At 48.6% G+C, this 16126-nt stretch overlaps 1 protein-coding gene across 2 annotated transcripts in view; it reads right to left on the reverse strand.

Annotated features, from left to right (window-relative positions):
* The window catches only part of ACSL1 (acyl-CoA synthetase long chain family member 1), a 73879-nt gene extending 60427 nt beyond the window's left edge, over positions 1-13452 (reverse strand). The window contains exons 1-2 of one of the 2 annotated variants that reach the window (XM_041752598.1): positions 13299-13452; positions 12524-12616 (exon numbers count right to left, since the gene is read on the reverse strand). The gene's annotated coding sequence lies outside the window, so the exon portion shown is untranslated. The remainder of the gene's footprint in view (positions 1-12523; positions 12617-13298) is intronic. The other variant, XM_041752597.1, reaches the window with a different exon arrangement.
* Positions 13453-16126: the final 2674 nt, after the last annotated feature.

Raw genomic sequence — 16126 nt, forward strand, 5'->3', positions numbered from 1 at the left:
AGCATCTGCCTTTGGCTCAGGTCATGATCCCGGGGTCTTGGGATCGAGTCCCACATTGGGCTCCCTGCGGGGAGCCTGCTTCTCCCTCTGCCTATGTCTCTGTCTCTCTGTGTCTCTCATGAATAAATAAAATCTCCCTCTGCCTATGTCTCTGTCTCTCTGTGTCTCTCATGAATAAATAAAATCTTAAATAAATGAATAAATAAAATCTCTCATGAATATATATATATACACACACACTCTGTATTTAACATGATTCTCCTTAAGTCCAAGGCCAATTTGACATGAATCACAACTTAAGTTTCACAAAGAACTTTTGATCCCCCCCCTTAACTGACAAACTGAGGTCTCTCTCTCTCTCCCTTTTCTTAAATGGCATTTAGAGATCTCTTGCCATGCTGATGTAGAGAAGCAGTTTAATTTTCTGGTTCTCTAAACTTTTTATAGGGCATCCAAAATAATAAATAAATGCATCCCTAATATATAAGTACACTCACTTATAAACTCTAGACACTTGCAAATATTTTCCAAACATTATAAAATATACATATATGAATCTAAGCTAAAAAAAAAAAAATCTACAGGGATGCCTGGGTGGCTCAGCAGTTGAGCATCTGTCTCTGCCTCAGGTCGTGATCCCAGGTCCTGGGATTGAGTCCTACATCAGACTCCCTGCAGGGAACTTGCTTCTCCCTCTGCCTATGTCTCTGCCCCCACCCTTGTGTCTCACATGAATGAATAAATAAAATCTTTTATAAATAAATAAATAAATAAATAAATAAATAAATAAATAAATAAATATCTACAGAAGTTCTAATATATATACTCTGAAACCTAGATGGTCTACCCCCACCGTGGGGCATGTGTATCCCATTTTGGAGACCACTAACTGAGCAGAACCTGCAAATTCTCTGGGCACCTGCCTGTCAGTTTTTGAGTATGGGAGGCAATAAATAAAAGTGCTAACTGGAGAACCATGAAAAGCTTGCCACAGCTAGGCGGCAGCGTACAGTTCCCGCCAAAGCCTGCACACACACTTGCCATCTAAGAGGGAGACAGAGATATTAAACGTTGCCCACGAGGGAAAGAAGTGTCCTGGAGATGGCATGACGATGCCAGTGGCGTCATCTGGCCAAGCATGAGAGCCCAAATGGACTGGGACAGCTAGTGTGGAGGAAAAAGAATCAAGGCCTCAGGTCCATGGCAGACTAAAAGGCTGGCCTCATCTGAGGGGTCTCTCCTGGGGAGCCCCAAGCTTCAGCCCCTGCCTCAAGGGCTAAGAATCTTTGGCCCACCTACACCCTGGAGAGGTGCTGGCATGAGTGGTGCTCATCTCCGAATCCTGTCAGGAGAGGAAAACACAGGCTGGCTCTGTCTTCGGAGCCCAGATTGTCTCTGGGCTCTTAGCCACACCTTTCTGGACCTTGGTTCTGTCCTCTGTGAGGTAGTTGGTTGGACTGCTTAACGGTCTAGTTTCCTGCCAGCTCCACATTCTGGAGTACCTCAGAAGCTTGCCGGAGGCACAGTGTGGGTAACTGTCCCTACAGAAGGAACACACGGCTACTGGACCATTGATTGCCCTAGTGGCACAGAAACAAGGTACGGTTTTTAAGTAGGAATACCAGGTAAATGAAGACTCCAGTACAGTTATGTAAGATTATCTAGAACTTGACACTGATCTGCCTCCCGCCCACATCCTGCAAGGCCTACAACCACCTGCTGTTCAAACGGCTCTGAACGTACCCTGAGAGAGATCCCTCAGATGTACTCCTAGACACTAAGGTCAACCCAATGAAAGTTCAGGCTTTGGTCTAGTGATTTTCAATGCCTTGATCTTAGCTATAAGATCTAAGCTTGCCCAGTATAATATACAAACCTGGAACACTGAAATGTATATTCCTGTCAGTGACCCCCTTCTACAGGACACCTGACCATCAGAACGTCTCCTGCTCTCAAGCAATCATCAGACGATATTAAGTGCTGACTAGCAGTAAGGTCTCATGTTAAGCTGCTGAGAACACACAAATGGCAATGACTAGATCTATTAAGTGCCCAAAGGCCTAGAATGTGGCTGAGGAGCCTATGTGAGGGACGAAGATATGCTCACATGAAAGGCAAATGAAGGAGGGAGGGAAGGGTACTATTTAAACACTGAATAACCAGTACAGCCAGGCATCAATCAATTGGGAAAGAAGAAGGCCACTGCCCCAGAACATGCTCAGGAGATCCTTGGACAGAGCAGGCATTAACTCTCTAGAATCTGAATTAGGGGTGGGGGCACTTGGGGTAGCAGCTATTTCTAACCGATATGGGGGTGTTTGGGCATTTTAACCATTGTTGTGGCTGCCAGCACATCCCAGCTAGCTGAATGGCAGCCTACTAGGGTTCCGGTGAGTGATCTGGAGTCTCTAAGGAGCAGGCCCATGAGGAAGAAGGGTGGCATGAGGAATCACAGACAGGTCACCCTAATGCACATGGTCCATGAGGCCCTTCCAGGACACAGGGAGGCCAGTCAGGCCGAGATCTTGGGATGCAGAGATCTTGAGGCAACCCTGTGCTTCCAGTCTGCCTTCCAGAAGTCCCATGATGCGGTGGTTTGGGAGAGGCACAGGAAACAGCAAGTTGGAACCAGACTAAAAGCTTTTAAGAGCCAAGCTAAATAAAGACTTGAGGCCTTCTGGAGGGAGCCCTGGAAGGCTTCTGGGCAGAGGAGGGATTCACTCAGAATTCTGCATTAGGAAAAGGAATCAGCCTTTCTCTTTCTCTCTCTCTCACGAAGGGTCTCTGCTGTCTAAACCAGAGGTGACAGGCCATGGATTGGGCAGTGACGCCAAGAAGAAAAAGGAAGAAGTAGTATGTATTGTGCAATACTATACAGAGAGTAAGAGTAGTTTTAGGAAAAGCAGTTTGCAGGGCCCAAATCAAGGACTACATGAAGATCTGGTCATTCCCCGAACCGGCCCAGGGCCCAGGAACAAAATCCACCGTGTGATGGCCAGAGGAGAACACAGGTTGTGTAACTTGGGCAAAGTCACCTATTTCCCACACAATGGGTCTAGCCAAGAGAGCAAGTTCGGCTATTTCAGTGTTCTGGGAGCCTAGGGTCATTTGGAGGTGCCTGAGACAGGGAGCCAGAGGAAGCAAGCGTACGTGCATACGCTGGGGTTCCCGCCCCTGCCCCCTTCAACCGTGGCAGTCCTGCTTTTATTTGATGTCTTGCAGTTCTGCCTAAAATTGTACTGGAAAAAAAAAAGGCACCCATACCCACTAGATCATCCCGCTGTGCCTTCAAACCCTGAAAATTCACACTTCTGTTTCCTTGGCTCTAACGTGCTGAGAAAGTCTTTTCTGATTAAAAGTACCCTCAGATATACAGCAGAAAGCAAATCCGTGTGCCACAGTGAGGCTGATCTCTTGCTGAAGTGAGTGAGGCTTGGCCATCCCTGCTAAGCCTGGGTCCCTGTTCCCAGCCACGTGCTCTCTGCCTTCTACACACTTGATGCAGTAACCTTGCACCTCGGCTGTCGGCCAAGTCTTATGAGAACAGCTTCCAGGGCAGGCAAAGCCTTTTACTCTTCTAGTTTAGAAGGCCAGAGCTGAATAGCAGGTGATCTTGCCACTCCCCGAACCAAGCTGAATCAAAATCTGTTGTCGTTTGCAGCGCTCTGGTGGTAGCAAGACAGAGTGTAAAAATGAGACAGGGAAGTATCAAGGAGCAATGACACGGAAAAAGAACCAGCTCTGTCCTCAGGCTTGCTCCTAGATAGGTAACCCGGAATTTTCCAGACACTCCTGGGACTAAGAACCCTTCCAGCTCCAGGGAGGAAGCAGAGCCAATTAATTAGGAGCTCTGACCCTGAGGCCTAACTGTGTAGGTTCAAGTCTTGGTGTGGGTGACCTAATCCTTGCACTGTAGAACAGGAATAGTAGGCCCTACCTTCCAGGGTTGTCCAGGGGATTAAGTGGGCTAACGCCTCAGGAGCACTGGCGCTGTTAGCTGTTATCACCACCTATCATGGCCCGAGCCTCCCCTGGCCGAGCTGTGGCCACAGGTTAGTCAGCTGACCCTGCTCTGCTTTGTAGTTGACAGCTGAGCCTTGAGGGAGAAACTAGGCTCTGTAGCAACTTTCTCTTTACTCTAGTTATTAAAAGAATAAACGGTATTCGAGGTATTTGGGCCTCAGATATATGGACATTTCTCTCACGATGAAGCTGAGGGGAAAGTAACCAATCTCTTCCGCAGCTGAAACTGGGCATGTGGACAGACAATACACGTTCATCAGAAGGCCTTCCAAAAGAGGACGTGGTACCAACAGCAATCTCCATTTCCTCCTCTGACGCCTTAATTTTTTCCATTTGTCTCTCCAGACCATGAAACCCCTATTTCGGCAGCTTCTGACTAGAACACATGCACCCAAAAACCCATGAAAACCATTCCTGAACAAAAGTAATTTTCAAATCACTGTCAATTTCAACAGTTGTAGAGCAGAACATGCCATTGTTTTTTTTTTAAAAAGAGAATTTAAATATATAAGAAGGTTGGCAAACTTTCTGAAATAGTTATTCTTAAATATCCAACAAGAGAGGTGCCTGGGTGGCTCAGTCAGTTGAGCATCCGACTCTTGAGATTGGCTCGGGTCACGATCTTGGGGTCCTGGGATGGAGCCCACATTGGGCTCTGGGCTCCAAGGGGAGTCTGGCTTGAGGATTCTCTCTCCCCCCACTCACATATGCTTGTGCCCTCTTTCTCTCAAATAAATACATCTTTAAAAAATATATATCCAACGACAGGAGAAGGGTAAATAAATTGGGACGTATCCCATACACCACATTATGCAGTCATCCTCAAAACTCATCTTTTGGGAAGTAGGTAACAACATGGAGAAATGTTCACAATATAACTTAGGTGATTAAAATTAAGTTATCAAACTTTTTATCTTCAATGGAAACTATATGCTCAATGTAGAAAAAAACTCTTTGGCAATAACAGAAAAATGTTAACAGTGTTTTAATCTTGGGGCACCTGGGTGGCTCAGTGGTTGAGCATCTGCCTTTGGTGCAGGTCATGATCCCAGGGTCCTGGGATCGAGTCCCACATCGGGCTCCCCAGGGGAGCCTGCTTCTCCCTCTGCCTACATCTCTGCCTCTCTCTCTCTGGTCTCACATGAATGAATAAATAAAATCTTTTATAAATAAATAAATAAATAAATAAATAAATAAATAAATAAATAAATAAATATCTACAGAAGTTCTAATATATACACTCTGAAACCTAGATGGTCTACCCCCACCGTGGGGCATGTGTATCCCATTTTGGAGACCACTAACTGAGCAGAACCTGCAAATTCTCTGGGCACCTGCCTGTCAGTTTTTGAGTATGGGAGGCAATAAATAAAAGTGCTAACTGGAGAACCATGAAAAGCTTGCCACAGCTAGGCGGCAGCGTACAGTTCCCGCCAAAGCCTGCACACACACTTGCCATCTAAGAGGGAGACAGAGATATTAAACGTTGCCCACGAGGGAAAGAAGTGTCCTGGAGATGGCATGACGATGCCAGTGGCGTCATCTGGCCAAGCATGAGAGCCCAAATGGACTGGGACAGCTAGTGTGGAGGAAAAAGAATCAAGGCCTCAGGTCCATGGCAGACTAAAAGGCTGGCCTCATCTGAGGGGTCTCTCCTGGGGAGCCCCAAGCTTCAGCCCCTGCCTCAAGGGCTAAGAATCTTTGGCCCACCTACACCCTGGAGAGGTGCTGGCATGAGTGGTGCTCATCTCCGAATCCTGTCAGGAGAGGAAAACACAGGCTGGCTCTGTCTTCGGAGCCCAGATTGTCTCTGGGCTCTTAGCCACACCTTTCTGGACCTTGGTTCTGTCCTCTGTGAGGTAGTTGGTTGGACTGCTTAACGGTCTAGTTTCCTGCCAGCTCCACATTCTGGAGTACCTCAGAAGCTTGCCGGAGGCACAGTGTGGGTAACTGTCCCTACAGAAGGAACACACGGCTACTGGACCATTGATTGCCCTAGTGGCACAGAAACAAGGTACGGTTTTTAAGTAGGAATACCAGGTAAATGAAGACTCCAGTACAGTTATGTAAGATTATCTAGAACTTGACACTGATCTGCCTCCCGCCCACATCCTGCAAGGCCTACAACCACCTGCTGTTCAAACGGCTCTGAACGTACCCTGAGAGAGATCCCTCAGATGTACTCCTAGACACTAAGGTCAACCCAATGAAAGTTCAGGCTTTGGTCTAGTGATTTTCAATGCCTTGATCTTAGCTATAAGATCTAAGCTTGCCCAGTATAATATACAAACCTGGAACACTGAAATGTATATTCCTGTCAGTGACCCCCTTCTACAGGACACCTGACCATCAGAACGTCTCCTGCTCTCAAGCAATCATCAGACTGATATTAAGTGCTGACTAGCAGTAAGGTCTCATGTTAAGCTGCTGAGAACACACAAATGGCAATGACTAGATCTATTAAGTGCCCAAAGGCCTAGAATGTGGCTGAGGAGCCTATGTGAGGGACGAAGATATGCTCACATGAAAGGCAAATGAAGGAGGGAGGGAAGGGTACTATTTAAACACTGAATAACCAGTACAGCCAGGCATCAATCAATTGGGAAAGAAGAAGGCCACTGCCCCAGAACATGCTCAGGAGATCCTTGGACAGAGCAGGCATTAACTCTCTAGAATCTGAATTAGGGGTGGGGGCACTTGGGGTAGCAGCTATTTCTAACCGATATGGGGGTGTTTGGGCATTTTAACCATTGTTGTGGCTGCCAGCACATCCCAGCTAGCTGAATGGCAGCCTACTAGGGTTCCGGTGAGTGATCTGGAGTCTCTAAGGAGCAGGCCCATGAGGAAGAAGGGTGGCATGAGGAATCACAGACAGGTCACCCTAATGCACATGGTCCATGAGGCCCTTCCAGGACACAGGGAGGCCAGTCAGGCCGAGATCTTGGGATGCAGAGATCTTGAGGCAACCCTGTGCTTCCAGTCTGCCTTCCAGAAGTCCCATGATGTGGTGGTTTGGGAGAGGCACAGGAAACAGCAAGTTGGAACCAGACTAAAAGCTTTTAAGAGCCAAGCTAAATAAAGACTTGAGGCCTTCTGGAGGGAGCCCTGGAAGGCTTCTGGGCAGAGGAGGGATTCACTCAGAATTCTGCATTAGGAAAAGGAATCAGCCTTTCTCTTTCTCTCTCTCTCTCTCTCTCTCTCTCTCTAACGAAGGGTCTCTGCTGTCTAAACCAGAGGTGACAGGCCATGGATTGGGCAGTGACGCCAAGGAGAAAAAGGAAGAAGTAGTATGTATTGTGCAATACTATACAGAGAGTAAGAGTAGTTTTAGGAAAAGCAGTTTGCAGGGCCCAAATCAAGGACTACATGAAGATCTGGTCATTCCCCGAACCGGCCCAGGGCCCAGGAACAAAATCCACTGTGTGATGGCCAGAGGAGAACACAGGTTGTGTAACTTGGGCAAAGTCACCTATTTCCCACACAATGGGTCTAGCCAAGAGAGCAAGTTCGGCTATTTCAGTGTTCTGGGAGCCTAGGGTCATTTGGAGGTGCCTGAGACAGGGAGCCAGAGGAAGCAAGCGTACGTGCATACGCTGGGGTTCCCGCCCCTGCCCCCTTCAACCGTGGCAGTCCTGCTTTTATTTGATGTCTTGCGGTTCTGCCTAAAATTGTACTGGAAAAAAAAAAGGCACCCATACCCACTAGATCATCCCGCTGTGCCTTCAAACCCTGAAAATTCACACTTCTGTTTCCTTGGCTCTAACGTGCTGAGAAAGTCTTTTCTGATTAAAAGTACCCTCAGATATACAGCAGAAAGCAAATCCGTGTGCCACAGTGAGGCTGATCTCTTGCTGAAGTGAGTGAGGCTTGGCCATCCCTGCTAAGCCTGGGTCCCTGTTCCCAGCCACGTGCTCTCTGCCTTCTACACACTTGATGCAGTAACCTTGCACCTCGGCTGTCGGCCAAGTCTTATGAGAACAGCTTCCAGGGCAGGCAAAGCCTTTTACTCTTCTAGTTTAGAAGGCCAGAGCTGAATAGCAGGTGATCTTGCCACTCCCCGAACCAAGCTGAATCAAAATCTGTTGTCGTTTGCAGCGCTCTGGTGGTAGCAAGACAGAGTGTAAAAATGAGACAGGGAAGTATCAAGGAGCAATGACACGGAAAAAGAACCAGCTCTGTCCTCAGGCTTGCTCCTAGATAGGTAACCCGGAATTTTCCAGACACTCCTGGGACTAAGAACCCTTCCAGCTCCAGGGAGGAAGCAGAGCCAATTAATTAGGAGCTCTGACCCTGAGGCCTAACTGTGTAGGTTCAAGTCTTGGTGTGGGTGACCTAATCCTTGCACTGTAGAACAGGAATAGTAGGCCCTACCTTCCAGGGTTGTCCAGGGGATTAAGTGGGCTAACGCCTCAGGAGCACTGGCGCTGTTAGCTGTTATCACCACCTATCATGGCCCGAGCCTCCCCTGGCCGAGCTGTGGCCACAGGTTAGTCAGCTGACCCTGCTCTGCTTTGTAGTTGACAGCTGAGCCTTGAGGGAGAAACTAGGCTCTGTAGCAACTTTCTCTTTACTCTAGTTATTAAAAGAATAAACGGTATTCGAGGTATTTGGGCCTCAGATATATGGACATTTCTCTCACGATGAAGCTGAGGGGAAAGTAACCAATCTCTTCCGCAGCTGAAACTGGGCATGTGGACAGACAATACACGTTCATCAGAAGGCCTTCCAAAAGAGGACGTGGTACCAACAGCAATCCCCATTTCCTCCTCTGACGCCTTAATTTTTTCCATTTGTCTCTCCAGACCATGAAACCCCTATTTCGGCAGCTTCTGACTAGAACACATGCACCCAAAAACCCATGAAAACCATTCCCGAACAAAAGTAATTTTCAAATCACTGTCAATTTCAACAGTTGTAGAGCAGAACATGCCATTGTTTTTTTTTTTAAAAAGAGAATTTAAATATATAAGAAGGTTGGCAAACTTTCTGAAATAGTTATTCTTAAATATCCAACAAGAGAGGTGCCTGGGTGGCTCAGTCAGTTGAGCATCCGACTCTTGAGATTGGCTCGGGTCACGATCTTGGGGTCCTGGGATGGAGCCCACATTGGGCTCTGGGCTCCAAGGGGAGTCTGGCTTGAGGATTCTCTCTCCCCCCACTCACATATGCTTGTGCCCTCTTTCTCTCAAATAAATACATCTTTAAAAAATATATATCCAACGACAGGAGAAGGGTAAATAAATTGGGACGTATCCCATACACCACATTATGCAGTCATCCTCAAAACTCATCTTTTGGGAAGTAGGTAACAACATGGAGAAATGTTCACAATATAACTTAGGTGATTAAAATTAAGTTATCAAACTTTTTATCTTCAATGGAAACTATATGCTCAATGTAGAAAAAAACTCTTTGGCAATAACAGAAAAATGTTAACAGTGTTTTAATCTTGGGGCACCTGGGTGGCTCAGTGGTTGAGCATCTGCCTTTGGTGCAGGTCATGATCCCAGGGTCCTGGGATCGAGTCCCACATCGGGCTCCCCAGGGGAGCCTGCTTCTCCCTCTGCCTACATCTCTGCCTCTCTCTCTCTGGGTCTTTCATGAATAAATAAATAAAATCTTTTAAAAAAAAGTGTTTTATTCTCTTGAAGGCCTTTTTTTATAGCTCTCAAATTTTCTATAAGCATAAATTCCTGTTACAAAAAGCATATAATATATAATATTCCTCTTTCAATATAATTCTTACAATAAAAGCATGCATCCCTATTAATTTTTTTTTAGATTTTTTTTTATAATTTATTCATGAGAGACACAGAGAGAGAGAGGCACAGACACAGGCAGAGGCAGAGGGAGAAGCAGGCTCCATGCAGGGAGCCTGACGTGGGACTCGATCCTGGATTTCCAGGATCACCCCCTGGGCTGAAGGTGGCGCTAAACTGCTGGGCCACCTGGGCTGCCTGCATCCCTATTATAATATAAATACTTTCATATTTACATACTATGTATATGTTTTATATTTTATATACATATACACACATATATGTAGGTTTTCTGAGGCAAATGATTTTGACTTATATATTAGACAGCTTTCACATTTTCATTTAAAGCTTGAAGACTGGCACTAATTCATAAAGAGAATTAGCCCAGGTGCCTACACGGAGCCAACAGTTTTGAAATCTTAGACTGTGGAGATAAGACATCTGCCTCCAGCCAAAGGTATTCTAGACAGGCAGCACAGGGCAACAGAGTGCTCACCTCCACCTGCTTTTGTCCATTTCTAGGAAGGCTCGCATCATATTTCATTGTCCCCTCTTGAGTTCACAAAGGTTACAATTCGGTCAAGAACTTATAAATGTCAGGGTGGAAAAAAGCAGAAAAAGGAACCTAACAGAGACTATGCCATAGTTTTCTCTTGTCACTGTGGTCTGGGCAACTTTCTCAAATTTTGTTATCACTTTGGGCTTCCACAAACCAGAAATTCCTATGAGTTGTCATTTCACATTCTAGGTAAGGAACTGGAGATAAAGTGACAATCTCAGAGTCACAGCCACTGGTAAAATTGCCTCCGTTCTCGTTCATAAACTTTACAAACTCATGTTTCTTCAAAAGCTCTCCAGGGGCGCCTGGGTGGCCCAGTCAGTTAAGCAAGCACTGGGACTCTGGGTTTCAGGTCAGGTCATGATCTCAGGGTTGTGAGATGGGGCCCAGCCTCAGGCTCTGCATTCGGGGCAGAGTCTGCTTCAGATTCTCTCTCCTTCTTCCTCTCCTTCCTGCTAGGGCTCACTCTCATTCTCTCTCTCTCTCTCTCTCTCTCTCTCAAATAAATAAATAAATAAATAAGCAAGCAAGCAAGCAAGCAAGCAAGCTCTCAGAGCCCCTTGAAGTAGGATAATATTGAAATTTAAACTCAACCACTGGCAGCTTCAGATCAGCTCTGTTCAGTGAGATGTACTCTCCAGGCAGGAATGTCAAAGAAAAGTGATCCTAAGGTGTCTGTCTGCCCAAGTTGGAGGGACCACCTTCAGTAAAAACTGATATTTACTGATTTCAAGTTAGGCCATAGGATACCAACAGCTTGGAGCTGCCTTAAAGGAAGTTCCTCTGTCTAATACAAGAGGCTAACCCAGTGCATCATCCAAACAATACTGTTCATAAAACGTTATTAATGGGTCCTAACTCAACAGAATTTGGATATAAGGGACAGTAAGTGCCAAAGGATAACGGACATATGCTTCAGGTGGCAAACTGGTACCATAAATTCAGCAACTGACCTTAAAAATTGTATATTCATCTCAGGTTACTGAGGACCAACATCTAGAAATTACTAGTATTCCTGGTCTTGCTCTTTCCAGAAAAGTGAAACTTGAAGGGAGCGAAGAGAAATCCCCAGCTGTGATGACAAAACAATCTGATCTTTCCCCCGCCCCTCTTCTGTACACATCCATTTTTCACAAGACAGCCACATTAAGAAGGAAAGATGTAGTAAGGCCTGGACACTGTGGCATGCTAGTACACCCTCAGTTATTTCCAACTTCATTCAAAAGAGAGGCAGCCAGGAAAACTCCAACCTCTAGGATACAAACAGAAACCTGTCCTCATCTGCATTTGTCACAAGTAGCTATCTCTTAAAGGCCCCAAATTAAAAAGCCCAGAGATCTCTTTTTAGTCAGGCTGCCTGCAATAATAATAATAATAAAAATACTGCCAACATACGCATAACAGAAACAGGAAGGAAGCAGGTCAAAATGCTTATAATTTTGTGCTTGCTTCGGCAGCACATATACAAAATGCTTATAATTTTGAGGGGCAGGGTGATTTAAAAAGGTCTCTGTTTATAGCAAATGCAGAAGACAGAGGTCTATGATATAAGGTCTATAGTACGTCCATATTATTTTAAGTAGGAAGGGAGGTCCGAGGTTTGCTATTCTTAAGGATTTTTCGTCTTCCAGTCATAGAGTCTTATTAGCTTATGAAAGGCCTTGGCCTAATGCAGTGTTTCACAAATACAGAGTCAAGTTTCAGACCGGGAATGGGTTCTCCCATTTGAGCGAGGACAGGAAAGATCGTCTCCAAAGGCTGGCTCCACAATGATGGGAAGCAAGATTTCCTTTAAAAGCTCGACCTCCTCGACCCCACTCCTCTGCATCCTAACCTGCCGTCTCTACTTGAAAGTGCAGAATCAATCAGAAATCTCTGAACTGACTTTTTGCTTGGGTTAAGCAAATTTCATCGCAGATGAAATCTGTGTCAGAAACGGAGACTGCATGGTTTTTTGTTTTTTTTTTTTCTCATGCCAAAAAAATAAATAAATAATAAAAGGAAGGGTATTGACCGTCCGGGGCACTTTGGGATACTCCTGCATCAAGAAGACGTTTAAAAGTCTTCACTTTTAAAAGACAGGGAGCACTCTTAACAAGGGTCTTCCTTAATTAAGCCCCGTAACCTTGAAGGTAGGTGGGGTGGGGAAGGGGTCTGAGACTCTAACACACACACGGTTTACCGTCCGTCTCTAGGTTCTAGTCCACGTGTCCGTTAGAGTCACCGGCCACCACTCTCGTCTACGCTGCAGGTGATAGGAGTCATTTCTTGCTTCCTAATCTCAAAAGAAGAAGAAAAAAAACAAAAGCAAAAACCCGGGCTCGGTACATCAATGCCTCCAACGCGGCTCCGTGCAGCGGCTCCGGGCGCTCCCCGGGAGACACCGCGAGAATTTCTGCATTTGGCAGCGGGCTTCGGATGCTGCCGCGGAGCCTCCTGCGAGCAGGCGCTCGGCGCAGGGGCCACCATCACCCCGGGGTGGCAGGACGGCCCGGCTCCGGGCGCGGTCCGAGAGCGCCCGGCCAGCCCTGCCGCGGGGCCGGGAGGGATGCCCGAGGCCCGGAGCCCCCGGCCGCAGCCCCGCGGGATCAGCCCTCCGGCGCACGCCCGGGGGCCCGCTTCCGGGCCGGGCCGGTCCCCGCCGCCACACAGGCAGGGGGCCGGTCCCGCGGCGCGCGTCACCCGGGCCCCGCCGGGCACCAGCCCCGCGGGAAACGGCGGCCGGGCATCCCCGGCGCAGCACAGGAAGCGGCCCGGAGGCCTCGGCTGCCGCCGCCGCACGGGGAGCCGGGCGCAGAGGCCGGAACAGCGCAAGGGCCCGGGAGCCGAGGGGCGCCTCACGCGTCTCCGCTGCGGCCGCCGCCTCCCGGGCTTGGCCCGCCGGGGCAGCCCGAGCCCCGCACCTCCGCCGCGCCGCAGCCGGAGACGACGCGGCTCCCCGCCGCTAGGGCACTCACCTCCCCGCCTGGCCGGGCCGCTACGCCGCCGGCTGTCACCGCAGCCCCACTGCCTGGCCAGCGCCCGCTCCGGATGCTATTTAAGGGCGCCGCCGTAGCCGCTACGCCCTGGCTGCGCCCCAGCCTCCAACGCCGCCGAGCCAGGCTGCTGCCGGTGCGCCCGCCGCGCCCGCCGCGCCCCGCCGCGCCCCGCCCCGCCCGCAGGCCACGCCCACCCGCAGGGCCCGCCCACCCGCAGGCCCCGCCCCGTCCATCCGCAGGCCCCGCCCCGTCCACAGGCCGCGCTCCGCAGGTCCCGCCCCGCAAGACACGCCCCGCCCACTCGCAGGCCACGCCCCGTGTGCAGGCCCCGCCCCGCAGGCCCCGCCCCCGACGCGTGCCCGCCTCGCGTCTGGCTACGCGCGAGCCCCGCTGCCTGCTGGCGGGTGCAGGGAGGCGGCGAGCTAGCTCAGCCCTTCGCCAGCCCTCGACTTTACAGCGAGTCTACGGAAAGGCAAAGGGTAGATTGCAGAGCCTCAACCTAGAAGCCTGGCTAGCCCTGGGGTCCCGCGGCCACGGGGACAGGAGGACGCCCTTTCGCATCCTCCACCCGCCCCGCCCCCCATGGCCTGCCCTGCTGACTTCTCGGCGGACGAGGGTTGGGGGCTTCTGCAGGGAGGGACCCCTGGCTTCCTTTGCCTATTTTTTTTTGGCACCCACTTGCGGAGCCCCGTTTAACCCGATTTCACCACGGTCCCCACATGGGGTTTCGCCACAGGCCCTGGCAGGGGAAGGCTCTTGTCTGGACTTCTGCAATGCCCTGGCGTGAAGCAACCCTGGACTAATCAAACCGGGTATAGTTAGAGCACAATGCACACTCAACGTTACTCAAGGGCAATGTTCACCTGCCAAGTTCTCGGAGCCGGTGGAGCCTACTCAGCCCTCGCTGTGGTTTTGAGGGGTTCTGCATCCCTGCAATGCCCGTTTGGCATGAATTTTCTCAGATCCCATCCTAGATGTTATTTTTCCTCTTAGCGCCTGAGGCCTGCCCGTGTCCTAAACCTCTAATAACAAGGGTGGTTCCGGATACAGTGGTGCTCGTGCCCAGCATTGGAAGGAGGGCTGCTATCTAGTACTTCTTTGAATTTGAAGCATGACAAGAAATATTGTTATAATAAATACCTCCAAGGGGTGCCTAGGTGGCTCAGTCCGTTAAGCATGGGAATCTTAGTTTCTGATCAAATCATGATCTGATGGGTGTGGGGCCCAGCCCAGGCTCAGGCTCCCCACTCAACGGTGATCTGCATAGTTAAGAGTCTCTCCATCTGCCCCTCCCCCAACTCACAGGCACACGGGCTCTCGCTAAGTAAATAAAATCTAAAAAATTGTGATAAACACCACTCATAACAACAGGTACAGTTTACTGAAACACTTCACACACATTATCTTCTTGACTCTTCATCATAACCCCATGCGGTTGATGGTGACATTATTCCTTTTATGGGATGAGGGGGAAACAGGCACCAAGGCTGAAGGCTAGAGAGGACAAAACTGCACTTGGATGCTCTGCTTCCAGAGCATGCACATAACCACTGGACTCCACTTGTACTTAGGTTTGTGTGAGCCTGTGCTCACTGGAGGCCACAAGCACATCAAGCAAGTAATACCCTAAGGACTTGCCTCCTGAAGTGTGCTGGGCACTGTAGGACAGTGACGGTGAGGACAGCCCACACTCCAGTGGCCTCTGTAGCAGCTGAGTGTCCCCAAATCCCCTTCTACACCTAGATTCTCCATCTAAAATTAAAAATGAACTCCACTTCCCTTTCTGTTGGTTTCCACTTGGCTAATCCTTGACTTCTCTGGCCAGGTCTCTTTCTCCTCACCTGTGATTTTGTCATTTTAGCCTCTTCTTTTTTCTCTTGCTTCTCCAACGAGTCCATCACCCCTCCTCAGACACTTCCAAGTTCTCTGCTGGAGTGGTTTGTTGGGGCTGCCAAAGTATCACAAAACCCAGGTAGCTTAGACCCAGAAATTTATTGTCTCATCATAATTCTAGAGGCTAGAATTTCAAAATCATGGTGTGGGCAGTGTTGCTTCCTTCTGAGAGCAGTGAGGGAAGAATCTGCTTCAGGCATCTCTCTTTGGCTTGGAGAAGGCTGTCTTTTCCCCATGTCTCCTCACCTGGTTTTCCCTCCGTTTGTGTCTCTGTCCACATTTCTTCTTCTATGAGGACACCAGTCATATTGGATTAGGATCCACTGTCACGGCATTAACTTGATTACCCTCTGTAAAGACCCTATCTTTAAATAAGGTTACATTTTAAGGTAGTGGCAATTCAGATTTTTCAACAAATAAATTTGGGTGGCAGGGGACACAATTCAACCCACAACTTGTGACAGGTGTCACTGACTGTCTTCCTATCCCCTCCCCTCCAAGACATTTTTCTCCCCATCAATGTGCTCTTCCTTGGTTTCTAGCCCTAATGCAGGTAGCTGACAGCTGTAGAGTAGGAATGGCACACAACCAGGGATTACATCTCAATTCCTACTCTCTCTGGTAAAGCTGCTGTGTGACATAGGGAAGCAAATTCAGGTTTCTTCTCTGGAAATAAGCTAGACTGAAGAATTTCTCAGGTCCTTTTCAGTGCTAACATTTTTTTTTTAAACTTATGTCCCTAGTCATTTCAAAAAGTTTTGCAATTTATAGGGTTGTCCTGTGACCATGAAATAAAGACTTTGAAGGTAGGCAGTATTGCACAGTAGTTAAAAACATAGGCTTCGGAGTTGGGCATAAGCCTCATCTCATCCTCTGTAAGACAGGAATCATGGTACCTACCTTAGAAGGGTGTC

This window comes from Vulpes lagopus, chromosome 4 (assembly GCF_018345385.1).
Source record: "Vulpes lagopus strain Blue_001 chromosome 4, ASM1834538v1, whole genome shotgun sequence".
NCBI classification, from domain to species: Eukaryota; Metazoa; Chordata; class Mammalia; order Carnivora; family Canidae; genus Vulpes; species Vulpes lagopus.